At 37.5% G+C, this 14,484-nt stretch overlaps 1 protein-coding gene across 2 annotated transcripts in view; it reads right to left on the reverse strand.

Annotated features, from left to right (window-relative positions):
• LOC132095547 (mitogen-activated protein kinase kinase kinase 13-like) overlaps positions 1-6,710 on the reverse strand; it is a 62,838-nt gene extending 56,128 nt beyond the window's left edge. The window contains exon 1 of one of the 2 annotated variants that reach the window (XM_059500652.1): positions 6,482-6,710. The gene's annotated coding sequence lies outside the window, so the exon portion shown is untranslated. The remainder of the gene's footprint in view (positions 1-6,481) is intronic. The other variant, XM_059500654.1, reaches the window with a different exon arrangement.
• Between the last annotated feature and the right edge of the window lie 7,774 nt (positions 6,711-14,484).

Consider the following 14,484-nt stretch of genomic DNA (forward strand, 5'->3'; position numbering starts at 1 on the left):
GGCATGCGAAAGTTTGAAAAATGTGAATAATTTTAAGAAAATAAGAGATCATACAAAATGCATGTTATTGTTTATTTAGTACTGCCCTGAGTAAGATATTTTACATAAAAGATGTTTACATATAATTCAAAAGTTTGTGAAACCTTGGTTCTTAATACTGTGTGCTGTTACCTGGTTGATCCACGACTGTCTTTCTGTTTTGTGATGGTTGTTCATGAGTCTCTTGTTTGTTCTGAACAGTTAAACTGAGCATTAACACGATACATTAAGAGCTGGGGGTGAAAACTTTTGAATTTGAAGATCAAGGTAAATTGTGCTTACTTCCAGGAAACATGCAAGTGAAAAACAAACAACAACAAAAAAAAAAAGTCAACGAAATAAGAACAATTGGGACATCTTCATGTTCAAAAGTTTTCACACCCGGCTCTTAATGCATTCTTTTTTCCTTCTGGTGCACCAGTGAATGTCCTCAGTGTGAAAAGGTAGATCTCAAAATCATACAGTCACCGCTGGAAAGGGTTCAAATATGCAAATGAAGCTGGAAAACTGAAGAATCTGCAGAAGCTGGAGGATTTTTCTGAAGAACAGAGCTCAGTTTAACTGTTCAGAACAAACAAGAGACTCATGAACAACCATCACAAAACAGAAAGACAGTCGTGGATCATCCAGGGAACAGCACACAGTATGAACAACCACAAACCTCCATAATTTCAGCTATCTTTTTGTCTTGTGGACTATATGTAAACATCTTTTATGTAAAATATCTTACTCAGGCCAGTACTAAATAAAAAAAATAACATGCATGTAGTATGATCTCTCTTATTTTGTTAAAATTATTCACATTTTCACAGATTCTGCAAGAGGTTCCCAAACTTTTGCATGCCATTGTAGCTATACTGAACTAAATAAAAAAAATGTATATGTTCTTAAAGACAAATCTTCATAGATAAAAGCACATTACAGTCACTGCATCCGTCAAGATGTCGCTTAATTTTATATCACCAGTTATTTAATATATCAGCCAGTCACACTGAATCTATTCAATTTGATTCGATTCAAGTTTATTCTTATAGTGCCTTTCACATACAAATCTACTGGAACACAATACTCCAAAACAGATGCTGGCGAGGAATGACCTGAAATGAACCACATGCAGAAAAACACAGGCCTGGACATCATCCAATCACCTCAGTACAAGCAAAAAGATTTCAACAGCAGGGAAAACAAGGGAGAGCAGAGAGGACAGAGAGGATGATGGGATGAATACTAAAGAGAACAGAACAAAAAAGATTTCGGTTTCACATAATTCCTGAAAAAATAAAAAGTATCATGGTTTGCATAAAAATATTGGCCAGCACAACCGTTTCCAACACTAATAATAATAATCTGAAATTTTTCCTGAGCAGCAAATCAGCATATTAGAATGATTTCTGACCGATTACTGAAGACTGGAGTAATGCAAAATATTCAACTTTGATCAAAGGAATAAATTACATTTTACTGTATATTAACAGAGAAAGCAGTAATTTTACATTCTAATAATATTTCAAAATTTTTTATCAAATAAATGCAGCCTTGGTGAGCAGAAAAGACTTTAAAAGTGTAGTGAATAAAACCAAAAAATATTGATCTTATTAGCATAGATATCAACAGCCAAGACAAATTGCATAAACTTTCTTGTTAAGAAAGCACCTGATATTAAGTTTGTTAGCAAATCATATCCATTTAAAAATATTTAACCAAGATTTTTTTTTTTATGTTCTAGATAGTTTTTAATATCGGCATCGACAAGATTCAGAATTACTTAACTGTTGAAAAAACTTTTTGCTGAAGAATTTTTGCTGTGGCATACATTTTTAAATCTATTAAGCCATTAATATATATTTTTTGCTATATATATATATATATATATGTTTTTTTTTGTTTTTTTAAAATGTTTAAATGACATTTATTCAGTCAATATCAGTATCAATGTACTTATTGCAAGATATACTGTATATCGGCCAGGATGGAGAGAAGTGGAGAGCAGTGATGGGAGAGAGAAGGGGAAAAGAGGAGAAAAGAGGAGAGAGTGTGTGCAGTGATTTTTACTCTTCCACTCGTGTGTGTTAATGCGCTCCCCATGAGATGCTGCAGGCGCTTGTAATTATAGTAGCACACAAATCTGTGAGGACACACACACACACTCACACTGAAGCAGAATCAGTCTTCCCCTTGAGGAGAAGTGCTCAGTCAGAACGGCTGTTTGCTTAGTGCACTTCCCTCTGCTTTAAACACACACAATCACAACAAGAAGAAATGCATTCAAGTACAAGGTTGGATTGTGGGTTTTACAGACGCACAGGACTCCACCCAAACAAACCCAACCCTAAATTTAAAGATGGGTGATATTTTTCTCTCTCTTCTCTTAAAGAAACAGTTCATCTCCATCTCTCACACACACACACACACAAATAATAATGTTTTAATATTAATTAGTAAAATATTGAGATAATAACATTTTAACAATATTTAAAAATGTATCTTAATTACATATTATATTAATAAGTTCTGTGTAATAAGATTTGATACATATACATTTTTAAATAGAATAGAAAATATATTTTAGAATATTATTAATATTGTTATTTTCACACATTAATAAAATGATGGTGTAATATAAATATTTTGTAAATTAAAATAAAATTAATATAAGAATATAATATAATTGAATCATTCCAGGTTCTTCAAGTCAAGCAGTGGTTGAAGGTCAGGCAGTGAAGTGTGTGCTGTTAGATGTCAGCGTTTGAGTTTCTGAGGGATCCTTGACTGAGAGATCGCTTCATTACTGATATATCACTCCTCAGGAGAAAACACACGCTGAGCTGAGAGGAGGAAGAGTGGAAGAGGAGGAGGAGGAGCCGGGTGTAAAAAGATTTTTTTAATCTTTTTAAATATATTTAATTTACATATATAATTTTTTCTTTTCCACAGTTAATACTACAAACAAAAGTTGCCATTTTTGACAAATAATTGCTCAGTTCCTAAGTGAAAATTGATTCAAAGTAAATCCAATTCAACTTTATTTTTTGATGTTTCAGAACTGGAAAAATTAAACAAGCAGACGATCAAACAGATAAATAGAGCAAGTTTTGAGAGAGAGAGAGAGAGAGAGAGAGAGAGAGAGAGATGAAATAAAGCCCGTCTCAGTCCGGGATTCACCTGTTGTTTAACATCTGTTTAAATGCAAATGAAAACATCAACACACAAACACTCAGATCCAGAAACATTTCAGTGTACCATAAAAAGACATTCTCTAGATATCACTATCAGTATATGCCATGAAACTTTATCAGTAAAGCACTAATAAAAGAGAACGGCAGAAGCTATTTCAACAGGATAAAACACACACATGAAGGTCTCTCTCTTATGAAACAGACGTGCTCCTACCGTGGGTGAGAGCTTATGAAAATGAAACAGCAGAAGGAGAGCTTTCTGTCCAGGATTACAGGAACGCATCCCACATGTCAATTACATAAATACTGTGTCCCGTTCTAGTCCCGCCCCTCCCTCTGTGACATCACTTCTGGGAAACCACACATCATGAATGGCTTCAATGTTTACATATTTATAAAGTTTTAATAAACACATATGCAGGTAAATACTGCTGTTTATGACTATATACTGTTACCTGGTGCATAGAAGTGTGAAAACATGCCTAGATTTTGCCTGTATTTTTAATTATTACATTAAACATTTTGAATTGACTCTTTTATTAAAGAATGAATAAAAAAATATAAAAATATATTTATAAATATATATTATTATTATTATGCATAAATACACATTTAAATATTATATTTTGTATGAATGTGTATATATATATATGTTACAGTGATTACTATGGGTGATTACAATGTCTGAGAATAAAATATTAATAATAAATACACAATGTCCATGTGTATGCATATTTATAGAAAAAAGCTAAATATTATTTAATGACGTTTTGTTCATGTATATTGCGCAGCTCTAGAGCAGCGTGCAGGAGACCCTCAGTGTCCTATTTGCATATGATTCAGTGGTGAGATTACATAAGAAATCAGATGCTGATTCATATGAGCACACGTGCGCATCTCGCTCACAGCCTGCTTCCAATAAGGTCTTTTTTTTGCATTCACATTTTACTATGAACCGGACAGATAATATTCTCGATTATTACAAGAAAAATACATTTGATCCTCTATACAGCCTGTAATGAATTGCCATTTAGCTGCTGGAACATGCAGCTTGTTCAGCCATTAGAAGATGAGTTCTGCCAAAAAGCTCTCAAATCTAATTCTTCAGGACATCTGAACTCCATCGTGAAGCCTTAGAATATCTCGCACGAGTCATACGGACTACTTCATGGTCTTTTTGTGAGTGAGGTTTCCTTTTAAATGCAGATTATTTGTAAATCTGTCCTTGCAAAATCCCTTACGAGTGCCAACGATCCACTTTCCTCCCATCACACTTAAAAAACAAAGATAACAGGTTGAGCTTGAGCCAAGAGACTGCATTTGCTTAATTAGAGGTGCAGATGAAGAGATTTGCTAAATTGGAGAGAGTGACCTGTAACTGCACCCATGTCAGTCTCAGATTGATGGCAGCATCTCATTACTGACACACGTGGACATTCACCCCGACATACTGGAAACAAATGAGCCCCGCTCTACATACTTAACACTCACATTGCTTTACCAAACATACTTTCAGTGTAGCTGTACAAACGTCCAGCTACATCATCAGAATAAACTTAAGAAATATTTCAATAGCATTGTTTATACATTTATTATTATAATTGCTTTACTAAATATAAATTATTAAATTAGGATGATGACAATGGTTGACTGCAATAAATTGAAAAAGTATATTTATAGCCAAATAAGTATTACTAATATATAAGAATTATGTATACATACACATCCTTTTTAAAGAAAATTTTTTATATATAATAAAAAATATTTGAAATAATTTTGTTTAATTGTAAAATATATTTAAATTTTGAAGAGATATAGAGCGACTACCAATAATATATTTTAGCATTTTAAGTATCTGCTATACTGTTATTAAGACTTCATTGGTTTACATTACAAGCATCATAGCTTCATCAGATTTGGTCCATATCAGCTTCTGCACCAAATTGCACAGTTTTACTTCATTTGGGCCTCTGAATAAAATTCAGGGTGTCCATAATCTCACTATATAATATTGTATGAGCCATAAAAGCTAGACACATTAAATAGGATACTCAACAAAAACACATGCATGTTTAATATTTTGTCTAAAGGTTCAATAACCTGTTCAGTTTGAATATGCAACCAAGCGGGGAAGAGTGGGGCAAGTTGTCACAATAAGAACCTGTCATTAGCTAAACTATTATAAGACACACACACACACACACACCGACGATTTTATACAACAGGTGCACACTTTTGACATCACAGATACTAAAGTACAAGGTTTACATATTTATAAAGTTTTAATAAACACATATGTAGGTAAATACTACTGTTTACTATATGCGGTTTAATGGTGCATACAAATGTGAAAACATGACTTTTAAAATTATAAATCACTGCTGATTATTTGTACTAGATTTTGCATGTATTTTTATTACATTACACATTTTGAATCTACTCCGGTACTGATGAAAAAAATTATTCATATTTTATATATGTATATAATATTTAAAATAAACTGTAAATGATGTTTAAATAAAAATATATTAGTCATTAGCTAAACTATTATAAGGCACACACACACAAAACGATTTTATACAGCAGGTGCACACTTTTGACATCACAGATACCAAAGTACAGCCCTTGTGAGAACTCTCTCAATGCATTTACAGTAAAAACAAGTTAAAAGCAAAATAAACAACAGATTCCGTGCATCACAGATTGATGTTTAAGCAGACAGGAATGGAAAGATGTGTTAATGTCCTACAAGAACAGTGAGGCTGTAGTGTTTGTGATGTGCTCGCTTTGTTCCAGCCGGTGCATCTGCATCGAGGCTGCTGGGACAAGTCACTTTCTTGGCAGAGAAACAAACAGGCTGCATCTAACTAGGGCCCTCTGTGTTCAGTGGCCTGTTTAGACGCCAGAGCCGCAGATTATACTGAGACGCGTGATTGACAGCTCGGAGTTCGGCTAGTAGCGCTTCAATCCGGGACATCAAATAAGCGTATAACGTCAAACACTGCTATAAAACGCAGAGATGTGCATTAGAGCAGTTTAAAATCGTATAACTGCGATTTAAAACACGAACCGGTGTTTGTAAAACAACTGTGTTGATATTTCTCCCTCACATCAGCCGATCTCCCAAACTCGTCTCTCTCTCACACAAAAACGTAAGCAAACCTAGAAAACGCTCGAAAAATGCCAGCGTTTATTCTACAATAATTCACGACGGTCGGTAATCATACAATGTGAGTAACAAATGAAGGAAAGGAGTGAAATCCTACCGTTTAACTCGACTGAGCTCCGCTCGACTGTCCTCCGATCTAATCCCGACGGTTTAATGCGAGTCTCGTGAGCGCACACGTCACTTCCGCCTGCTGACCTGTGCACCTGCACCAGCGCGCGGGATAAAAATAGATCACAGCGCGTTCTGGTTCATTCAGAGTCGCGTCCTGTTGGATATCTGTGAACGCGTATTATCGTGCTCACGTGTTTAATCAATTATTGCTAGTCTACTTTAATTACTGTGCTCCTTACAGTTACATTTTCCACTTACACCTTAAAACACACTTCACTCGATCTGTATTGTGCGCGTTGTTTGTGTATTAGGGATGGGAAGTCCGATTCATTTGAATGAACCGAGCTAACCCAATGAATCGTTCGAGCAGTTCGTTTTCAAGAACCGGATCAAAAAAACTGATTCAGTGTGTGTGTGTGTGTGTGTGTGTGTGTGTGTGTGTGTGTGTGTGTGTGTGTGTGTGTGTGTGTGTGTGTGTTTGTGAGGGAATAACAACCTAACTAGTGATTATTTTGCCTCATCATTCCATCCTTATTTTATACGGTTTATCAGTGTTAATTACAGTCATGATTTTTTTAATGCTATATATATTTATATATATCAATAAAAAAAATTAATAATAAAATCATGATGATTAAAACTAGCCCAGCAAATCATTTATTCGTGTGTTTATTATTAAATTAATTTAGTTTGTTTTTTGAGGGGAACCATCTGGGAACTGTTTCATATGCACATCAAGGCATTAAACAGCTAGATTTTTTATATTAAACAAATCATCACTGTTCGTCCCAGCAACAAAATCCTCGGATCTGTCATCACGAATCGGACACGTGAACACGATTCAGTCTCATTCATGAAAGAATCGTTCAGACGGACAAATTCATTTAAAAGATCCGACTCGAAATAATGATTCGTTAGCGAAACGGACACCGCTAGAATATGTTGTTTTGTATAATGCACTGCATACGTGTTTATTTATAAGCATAATAATCGGTACTGTGTGTGTTTTCTGTTTATAATTTCATAGGATTTCGACATCATGTGTTTACTCGAAGTGAAAGCAGTGCAGAGGTGGGTAGTTACGAGTTACATTTACTTCGTTACATTTACTTGAGTAATTTTTTGGGGTAACGAATACTTTTCGGAGTATATTTAAAGATGGGTACTTTATACTCTTACTTGAGTAAATTTTTGGGGAAAAATCTGTACTTTTACTTCGTTACTGTGGGCGACGCTCCTCTCGTTACTTTATCTTAATGCAATAAATGTTATAATGCTTCAGTTTATTCCAAACGCGCCGTCTACTTTTCTCTGGGCAATGAGCGATACCCATTCGCGAATGATTCATTCTTTTGAGTCAATTCTGTTCAAAGGCTTGATCAAACCAATTGGCAAACGAGTGAATTGGTTCATGAATCAGTTTGAATGAGTCGTTCAGTTCCCTGCCGCACGCGCTGAGCGTCTGAAGTGGTTCACTCGGAGTTGTAACGTTTAAGAACAGAAAGAGCGTTGAAAACGTGGCTGGAACTGCACTGAATTGAAATCTGCAAAGGTTATTATTTGCTAGCGATGGAGATCCTTATTAGATGAACACCGCGTGTGCTGTCTACTGTTTAACAGGTAATAACTTGGGCTACATTCGATTACAGTACACGATACCACTGTGACATTAGTTTGTTGTACGTGTGTGGCTTATAACAGAGGGGAGTCAAGTTGAATGCAGCTTCCAAAAGACAAAACATAGCCGATTAAGATTTTATTAATTTTAATACAATCACACTGGTGCAAGTACGTTCAGCGAGTCATATTATCAGCTGCTAAATTCAGATCTGTGATTGCTTGCTGGCGCTAGCCAGAGATAGATGCGTTTATACAGCACTGCGCATTATAACCAATCACACATGATTCTTTTGAGCTTATTAAAGCATTGGCCAATCAGAGGCGTTCAGATGAGTCATCGCTAAAATGCCGGTGCTTCCTTCACTCGCTCACTGACTGAATACCTCTTTCTGGCGAATTCTCTCGCAGAAACAACAAAGTGCAGATGTGTGTACGAATCTTTAATTAAGATATTGATTTCACAGTGTTAACAGTTTCAGTGATTTTAATGGGAGTTTCTGAGAGTGATTGAAATCTAGACTGTCAATGATCTTTAATAATGTAAATGTTATTTGCTCTCTTTCTGAACAATGAAAGATTAGTAGTAATATTTATATCACATTAACTTTCAATGTTAAATTCACATTTAATATAAAGTCAGTCGTATTAAAAATATGTTATGGCATGACACCTATATCTGTTACTTAAGTAAACAGACAGGGTTTTATAATAAATTACATAAATGGAGTAAAGGCTGATGAAATATATACATTTATACACGCACACATACATTACATACATTTTATCTATATATCTAAATAAAAATAGGCTCAGTATATATGACCCAAAGTAACTAGTAACTAACTACTTGAGTAGATTTTTTATCCGATACTCTTTTACTCTTACTCAAGTAACTATTCAAGACTAGTACTTTTACTTGAGTAAATATTTCTAGAAGTACTTTTACTTTTACTTGAGTACAGTTTTTGGGTACTCTACCCACCTCTGAAGCAGTGTGTGGCTCTTTCACAGCTGAAGGGCGTGGAACCGTTTGTAAATAAAGAACATACATTTACATTTACAATTAAATAATTTAGCAGACGCTTTTATCCAAAGCGACTTACAAATGAGAACAATAGAAGCAGTCAGGTCAACAAGAGAACAACAACAGTATACAAGTGCCATGACAAGTCTCAGTTAGTCTAGTATAGAACGCATAGTGTTTTTTTTTTTTTTTTTTAATTTAAAAGCCAAGAAAAGGAAAAGTGCTAGTGTTAGTTGGTTAAGTGCAGGCGAAAAAGATGAGTCTTTAGCCGTTTCTTGAAAATGAGTAAAGACTCAGCTGTACGAATTGAGATTGGGAGGTCATTCCACCAGCTGGGCACAGTCCAGGAAAAGGTCCGTGAGAGTGATTTTGAACTTCTTTGGGATGGTACCACAAGGCGTCGATCACTTGCAGAACACAAACTTCTGGAGGGCACATAAGATTTAACCAATGAGTTTAGGTAAGTTGGTGCCGTGCCAGTGGTCGTCTTGTAGGCTAGCATCAGTACCTTCAATTTGATGCGAGCAGCTACTGGTAGCCAGTGTAACCTGATGAGGAGAGGAGTAACGTGAGCTTTTTTTGGCTCATTGAAGATAACCCTCGCTGCTGCATTCTGGATCAATTGCAGAGGCTTGACAGTACATGCAGGAAGGCCCGCCAGGACAGCATTACAATAGTCCAGTCTGGAGAGAACAAGCGCTTGGACAAGAAGTTGGGTTGCTTGCTCTGACAGGAAGGGTCTAATCTTCCTAATGTTGTATAAGGCAAACCTGCAGGACCGGGTAGTTGTAGCAAGGTGGTCTGTGAAGCTTAACTGATGATCCATCACAACTCCTAGGTTTCTAGCGGTCCTCGAAGGAGTAATGGTTGATGAACCCAGCTGTATAGAGAAGTTGTGATGAAGCAATGGGTTAGCTGGAATCACCAGGAGTTCTGTCTTCGTAAGGTTAAGCTGAAGGTGATGGTCATTCATCCAGCTAGAGATGTCACTCAGACAGGCTGAAATGCGAGCAGCTAACGTCGGGTTATCTGGTTGGAATGAGAGGTAGAGTTGGGTGTCATCAGCGTAGCAGTGATAAGAAAAGCCATGCTTCTGAATGACAGATCCTAATGATGTCATGTAGATTGAGAAGAGAAGTGGTCCAAGTACTGAGCCTTGAGGAACCCCAGTAGCAAGGTGGTGTGATTTTAAAACATCACCCCTCCAAGACACACTGAAGGATCTGTCAGAGAGGTAGGACTTAACCCACAGGAGTGCAGTTCCAGAGATGCCCATCTTTCTGAGGGTGGACAGGAGAATCTGGTGATTAACAGTGTCAAAAGCAGCAGAAAGGTCCAGTAAGATGAGTACCGAAGATTTTGAAGCTGCTCTTGCTAGTCGCAGGGCTTCAGTAACCGAGAGCAGAGCAGTCTCAGTTGAGTGGCCACTTTTGAAGCCAGATTGGTTGCTGTCCAGGAGGTTGTTCTGTACAAGGAACATAGAAAACTGGTTGAACACAGCTCGCTCAAGTGTCTTTGCAATGAATGGAAGAAGGGATACCGGTCTGTAGTTTTCAAGAAGCGCTGGATTCAGAGATGGTTTCTTGAGCAGTGGGCTTACCCGAGCCTGCTTGAATGCTGAGGGAAATGTTCCAGAGTGAAGAGAGGAGTTGATAACGTGAGTAAGCGAAGGCATGACTGAAGAAGAGATCGCTTGAAGGAGGTGAGGGTGGATCGGATCAAGTGGACAAGTAGTAGGATGATTGGACAGGAGAAGTTTGGAGACGTCCATCTCTGAGAGTGGGGAGAAGGAAGAGAAAGAGTGTGCGTCGGTTATTGTTAAGTTGTCCTCAGTCTGCGGTGTGGAGAATTGGTCGCTGATGGATCTTGTCTTATTTGTGAAGAAAACTGTAAGAGTCGATGGAGGAGGTGGTGGCGGCGGATTAAGAAGAGAAGAGAAAGTCTTGAAGAGTGTCTGAGCATCACAACAGCTGTTAATTTTGTTGTGGTAGTAGGATGTTTTAGCCGGGAAGACATTTGCAGAGAAGGAAGAGAGGAGAGACTGATACACACTGAGGTCTGTAGAGTTTCTTGATTTCTGCCATTTCCTCTCTGCAGCCCTGAGTTTAGAGCGATGTTCACGGAGAACCTCAGACAGCCAGGGGGCAGATGGGGCAGTGCGTGCTGGTCTAGACAACAGTGGGCAAAAGTTGTCCAAGCAAGATGTTAAAGTGGAGCAAAGAGTGTCCGTAGCGCTGTTTGTGTCCAGAGCAGAGAACTGAGAGAGTGCAGGAAGCGAGGATGAAACCACAGAAGATAGGCGAGATGGAGAGAGTGAGCGTAGGTTCCATCGAAAGGTGACCTGCGTTGGAGTGTGAGGCACTTCAGGAGTAAGTGCTAGGTTAGCAGTAATGAGGAAGTGGTCTGAGGTGTGCAGTGGAGCAACTGAGGAATTGTCCACAGAGCAACAGCGCGTGTAGATGAGGTCCAGTTGGTTGCCTGATTTGTGAGTCGCTGTAGTAGACACTAGCTTGAGATCAAATGAGGAGAGCAGAGTTTTGAAGTCAGCAGCCTGGGGTTTATCTAGGTGGATGTTGAAGTCACCAAGCAGTACCAGAGGAGTACCATCTTCAGGAAAGTTTGATAGCAGCACATCCAACTCCTCCAAGAAGTTTCCCAATTGACCTGGGGGACGATAAATGACCACAAAGTGGATTTTAACAGGGTGGGTTATAGTAATGGCATGTGATTCAAATGAACCAGTACCTGTAGGTGATGGCTGAAGATCAAATTTCCATTCTTTTGTTATAAGGAGACCTGTCCCTCCACCCCTCCCAGTGGTACGAGGAGTGTGGGAACAAGTGAAATTAGTGGAGAGGGCTGCAGGGGTGGCAGTATCTTCAGGTTTGATCCAAGTCTCTGTCAGTGCCATGAGGTTGAGACCGGAATGAGTAGCAAGAGAAGAAATGAAGTCTGCTTTGTTAACTGCAGACTGGCAGTTCCAGAGACCAACTGGAATAGAGAGCGTAGTAGTAGAGGTCAGAGGGACAGGCCGTAGGTTTGTCAGACAGGCCTTCCTGCGACGTCCATAGCGTGCTCTCCGAGTGTTAGTAGTGATAGTAGAGATCTGAAAGCACATAGTGACTAAAAGTGTAAGATATTTGAGAACAAGGTATACAAAAAGTGAAGAAAGAGGAGAAAAGCAATACTCAAGTGCCCTGTCGGTGTCCTTGTTCGGTGGAGACACGCAGGTAGGGTCGATTGTCTTTACACTCGTCTGTCTTCACACGAGGAGGATTCACACGAGGGCTGCCGCGACCGCTGCCGCGGTGAAACTTAGCGCTTTTGTATTAGCCTGATTATCTGTGATTGAAGTCAGCTGGCCACGCCTCACTATTTAGCAGATCGAAACCAGGCAGTCCCGCGATAGGCAAACGCAAAACCAAGCGCCACTTTCAGCACGTATTAACCAGGGTAAGACACACACAATTTAAACCAAAAACTGTCCTAGCAATGACGATCACACACTAGTCTGATGAGAAAACAAGGCAAAACACTCACAAGCTGCTGTCCTTCTCTGAAGCTCGACTGTTTCTTCTGACAAGTGCTTTCTAAACAGCTAATTAAGTACTTTCACTGGCTTTGGCCACGCCTCACTATTTAGCAGATTGAAACCAGGCAGTCCCGCGATAGGCAAACGCAAAACCAAGCGCCACTTTCAGCATGTATTAACCAGGGTAAGACACACACAATTTAAACCAAAAACTTTCCTAGCAATGACGATCACACACTAGTCTGATGAGAAAACAAGGCAAAACACTCACATGCTGCTGTCCTTCTCTGTAGCTCGACTGTTTCTTCATACAGCATACAGCACATGCATTGCGGAAAAATATAAGATAAGAAAATAAAATAAGGGAAGGTGGCTTATGTCTGCTATCAAGTTCAATCGCAATGACTTGCTTATTAATCGTTACATGCTTCCACATAATGGCGGTTTTAATTTCACTTTTAAAGCATCTTTTATTATTTAAATAATTTCATTACAGTATTTAGCGTTTTATGTTTAATACATCTAATTATTATTTATGCATGTGTTCATGTTCTGCATTAAACCGTGTATAAATGCATCTAAATTCTTCATCAGAAGCTGCTTATGTGTTTCCTCTGCATTGCAAAAATAAATTTTATTGATAGGCTACTGATTCCATTTGCTTGGTAACAACTCAAATGCCGTACTATTCTAATTCACTGATTAAATGTAATAATGTGACTCAAAAGACAATGCACACTATTAGAAAAATGGCTTAATAAAGGTAAAAATCTATTTAAACTTATTGAAAAAGAAAAAGATGAATTTCAGTCAGTGTGAACTGACCGTCACAGAGAATATGAAGAATATATATATACATTTTTTTAAAAAGCAGGCAATATACTTAATACTTAAGATACTACCAGAATAACACACTCAGCAAAACAGTTCCTATTAAGTAGAACTGTAAAAAAAAAAAAATAAACCTTGTAATGTAATTTCACACAATTTTTATACTGCATTCACCATTATGCACATTGTTTTATTCATCAATGATCAAAGAGACTAGTTTGCTTTCAGTACCTTTTTATTCAGTTCTCATTACAATGCAGATATTAATTTTTTAAACCTGACTCGCACTAACTTACAACTGTCTGAGGACAGTTCATTGTTCACATGTCTGCATTTGCTTTGATATTAATTGCTTTTAAAATGCAGCTTAATGTTCAATGTGGAATAATATAATCAAATGTATCTACCTGCTGACATCCCATAATGCAATGCCACCTAATCTGCCATCTGGCCATTAAACCCTGTCAGCACTGTACATGAATCAAAGGCATGTGCATTACTTCTACATGAAGTGTTGAAATATGTGCATAATATGCATTTATGCACCTTTGGTTCATTTCTCTTGTATAACCTACTCTTTTCAGAAATGAATAAATAAGGCTCAATTGAAATGTATTATATTATATTTAAATATTTACCGTGCATATAATCATTTATTTATTTATTTGGTTAATAGCCATGTAATATGTGGGATAATATACAGCCAATTGGTCACCATTGCAAAATAAATGTCCTTTTTCGCCCTGACTAGCTACCACTACATTTATTTCTTGCATATAGAACAGTAGATTTGTCTGTGCGCACAACTAAAAACTAGATTTTTTGGCATAATTTAAAATGTTCAACAACCATATTAAAATTCATATTTGCCCAGATGCCGAAACATCTGTGCAAAATAGCTTATAAATACAATAATGCATTATAAAACATATTCAAAGCACCATATGTGTGAAGCTAACTGTATGGCTTATGGATTGTACAG

Source organism: Carassius carassius, chromosome 19 (assembly GCF_963082965.1).
Source record: "Carassius carassius chromosome 19, fCarCar2.1, whole genome shotgun sequence".
Taxonomy (NCBI): Eukaryota; Metazoa; Chordata; class Actinopteri; order Cypriniformes; family Cyprinidae; genus Carassius; species Carassius carassius.